The 4,044-nt window shown below is 38.2% G+C and overlaps 1 pseudogene; it reads right to left on the bottom strand.

The window, feature by feature from the left end:
• Positions 1 to 576: 576 nt before the first annotated feature.
• LOC113692316 (pentatricopeptide repeat-containing protein At1g74900, mitochondrial-like) lies at positions 577 to 2,628 on the bottom strand (annotated as a pseudogene).
• Between the last annotated feature and the right edge of the window lie 1,416 nt (positions 2,629 to 4,044).

The raw sequence follows: 4,044 nt of genomic DNA, 5'->3' as shown, positions 1-4,044 counted from the left end.
CTGTAAGGCCAATCCTTCATTAGGTACTTCCCACTCCAAAAAATACAAAGCAAATGGACTCCAAATGCAGAAGAGAGTACCCACGTTAAAGAATATAAAGGAAAGCACAGAAGTACCTAAAGCAGAAACAATCATCAAAAGGTTTGCAAAAGTTCCACCTTGCCCTTCCTTTCGCTGGCACAATTCCATCATTTACTGAATACTTCCTCTCCTATTCTCAGTCTCAAGAAGAAAAGCTGAATTAGATAACTAGTAGTATGGAGAAACAAGTTTCTATTTCTTGAATTAAGCTGAATTAGATAAGACAGAAACATAAGCACAAACAGGATGTCCCACTGATAGACTCATTTCTCAAGGTCCCAACCTTTAACAGGCTCACAGGAAATATGTTAACAATTCATGTAAAATGTTACAATTATAGACCTTTTTTAATCCAATCTTGAGAAAGAAGCCTAGTAAGCAAATAGTCATAAAGGAAAATTTTGTTTCTACAGATATGATATATTGACACAAAGGTGATTGTGGCAACAGTCAAGTGAAAGAAATTCTCCAAATGCAAACCAATGCAACCCAAAAAAAAGGTGCTATCAAGTATAAAACCATCTATTTCCAAGAATATAAGCTTCAAAACAATATGTCCAGCGCGCCCAGAACTGGAAAACAATCCTATTTATAAATACAGTTTGCCACAATGAATTGACCCAAACAAAGAAGCAAAAGTTCGCATTTTCAGCAATTTGATCAGTGATAGTTCCAAAGTTCAGTCTAAATATCTCGCTCCAAGACATGAATGTAACAAATTGTCTTTTATCTGGCACTGCTACTGTCATAGAACACAATAATTAGTTTTCAGTTCAAAAATTAAGTTGAAGTTTCATCAAATCCTAAACCTCAGGTATATCGACTGAAGAAAATGCAGAAGACAAACTTGCATGCCAATGGAAAAGGTTGGACCATTGCAATCTTTAAAGCAAACATACTTTGCCTGAGGTAATGCAACACAATCATAGTCTGAAATGATAAGGAAGCCGGCCAGATCCGCTTTGCAGTCGCAAAATCTCTCTAGCAAATTCTTGATTACCTGTAAGCAAAAGCCCATTCAGAATGCGGTTGAAAGTAAACCTTCAAGGCAGAAATCCTCTGTCAATCATTTCTATCAACAACTTTCCTGCTACCACCAAATCATCGGATTTCTTTCTGACAAACATTGCACTGATCAAGATGTTATAAGTATCTAAGTTAGGTAAGCAATGCCCACTACCCATTTTCTCAAACAATTCGAAGGCCTTCTCAAATTCTCCATCATCACAATAATATCGAATTACAAGATTGTATGTCTGAACATTAGGCTCACACTCATCTTCTTTCATCTTGTCCATATACTCAACTGCCCTGTCCATTTTACCGACACGAAACAAACCTCTAATGAACACATTATAAGTAGTGACATTAGGTAAATAGCCCCTCCGCAACATCTCATCAAACACCAAAATTGCATTTTCCACATTGTCTTTCTTACATAAAACTTGAATAAGAGCATTGTAAGTTGCTACTGAGGGAAGCACTCCAGCTCCAACCATCTCATCAAACAGCTTACGGGACCTCTCAACCTCACCTGCAACACCAAAACCGTGAACCATAGTAGTATAAGTCACCACATCAATCTCACATTTTCTCCTCTTCATTTGCAAGAAAAACTCCCAAGCTTCCTTCGTTTGCCCTGCTCTAAAGAAACCTTTAAGAATTATATTATAAGTCATCACATTTGGCTCCAATCCTCTCTCCACCATTTCCTTCAAATTTTCCAATGCCTTTGGCGTTCGCTTCATTATACAATACCCATTAGCGAGAATGTTATAACTAATCATATCAACTCTAAACTTCCTCCTAAACACCTTAAACAGATTATAGGCTATTTCAGCCTGCTTCGCCTTACAGAGCACATCAAGAAAAGAATTGAATGAAGTCAAATCCTAAGGACAACCATGTTTATGCATTGACAAGGAAAGGTCAACCGCCTTATCAGCTTTTCCAGAAGCCACATACCTTTCGAGGATGATGGCGAAGGTTTTCGGGCCAGGACCGAGCTTTATAGCCCGTATTTGAGCCACAAGGGCCCATAGGGTCTTGCAATCCCGCATTCTGGCAGCAATGTCGATTGCGTCGTCGAATTTGGTGGCGGAGTGGGTGTAAGAGAGATGGGAGTCGAGGGCTTTGAAGAACTGGAGAGCTTTCGGGCCATGGTTCCACAGGCGTTTGAGAATCGTGTGGACAAGCTCAGGGGCCCATTGCACAAGGGTGGGCCAATTTTGAGTCAAAATTTCTGGGTTTGTCTTGAGAACGAGGTTGGTTATGGAGGTAACGTCCACCTTCGCCGCTGCTGGTGGTGGCGGAGGGGCTATGTGCGGTTTCAGAGGGGTTTTTGCAAAGGAGAAATCGGGGAACTTGGGGCCTATCGCTGTTTTGTGTAGTTTTGACATAATTTAAATAAGCAAGATGGTGGCAGAAGAGACCGCAAAACCCCACCGTTCTATCATGCTGCTAAAGGAAATGGACGACGGTGGCGACACTGGCCGGTGGTGGCAAGCGGGGAGCTTCCGCGGGGCTTCAAATTCTCTCTCCCAAATAGTCTTTGTGCCTCTGTCCGTTATTTGTACAGCTGGCACATGTCTTTTAACCTTTTGGTTAACCTAAACTCAAATAAACCGATAATAATCGGTTGATAAGTTTAGTCAAAATCAATTAAAATAGATAATTCAAAACTTTTTTTTATTTTCATTTTAACAAAAAAAAGTCTTGTTGATCATAAACATAGAAATCAACTGAAACTCTTTTTTATTTTGTTTGAGTTTGGATTGACAAAATTTGTAAACCGATTATTATCGATTTATTTGAGTTTGGGTTAACAAAAAGGCTAAAGACACGTGACAGTTGTACAAATAAGGAACAGAGGAGACATAGACTACTTTGGGGACAGAAGATTTGAAACCCTTCCACTGGTGGCAGAAGATATAAACATAAAATGAAGAGCGGAAAAGAAGCAAGAAAATGGAAAAAAGTATTGGAAAGATTTCATACAAAGTCCTTCACATTTTCAAATTATCCATGTTTAGCCCTTATATTTTGAAAGTAGTGCATTTCAATCCCCGAGCTGCATATATTTTTTCACACGATAACAATTTATTTGTTGAAAAGGAAAATGATCAACATAAATTTTGAATTTCAACACAAGCATTTCATCAAACATCAGCAGCCCGCGCTTCACTTTCCCCCCAAACCCACCTACCCTTCCTCCGCCACCCTTCGCCCCTCATGTGAGAATCTGAAATTTTTTTATTTTTACCTTATTTTACTAGTTTATTTAATTATTTATTCAACCGTTTTCCTCGAATAATTTATTTCAACCATTTTAAATTCATTTACATGAAACAATGTCTTACTCATATTTTTAAAACGTCCCGTTAGCAAAATTAATTTTCTGCGACTCATTTAGTAAAAGAATAGTGAATACACGTTTTTCGAGATAATATTCGATCCGAGAGTACAATTACCATAAAGAATAAAGGATGGTCAATAGTAGACTAAGAAAATTTAATTGAGAATTAGAGGTGAGTGAGTTCAAATTTTCGCTTTATCGCGCGCGTGTCGCAAATTTCTCGAAAGTCACACCACGCGACTAATTAGATATTTGAGAAATTAATATTAGACTAGTAAGAGTGAATAATTATAGTGTTAAAGGAAGTACCTTGGAGAATTAGTGCATGAGTGTATCAAACCCGAGAGAAAACGGTGATACGAAACCCTCGCGCGACAACTATTCAAAGTTGACTTTTTGCACTCAATATACTAGGAGGCACAAACGCGCTTCGCGCGATGGAAATCGAAAATGCCCTGGCCAGTTTTATATTGACCAAAAAACATAATATATGAGGTATTAAAAATAGTAATTTATCTAGAAATCATTATTTGGCTGTAGTTTAACACATAAACCACTAATTGCAAGTCAAGATTTTGGCTGTTACAAATGATCACCCACAAAACAGA

The sequence above is a fragment of the Coffea arabica genome, chromosome 6c (assembly GCF_036785885.1).
Source record: "Coffea arabica cultivar ET-39 chromosome 6c, Coffea Arabica ET-39 HiFi, whole genome shotgun sequence".
In the NCBI taxonomy this organism is placed as follows: Eukaryota; Viridiplantae; Streptophyta; class Magnoliopsida; order Gentianales; family Rubiaceae; genus Coffea; species Coffea arabica.
Note: the sequence above shows the minus strand (reverse complement) of the source record. Positions and strands in the feature narration are given on the sequence as shown.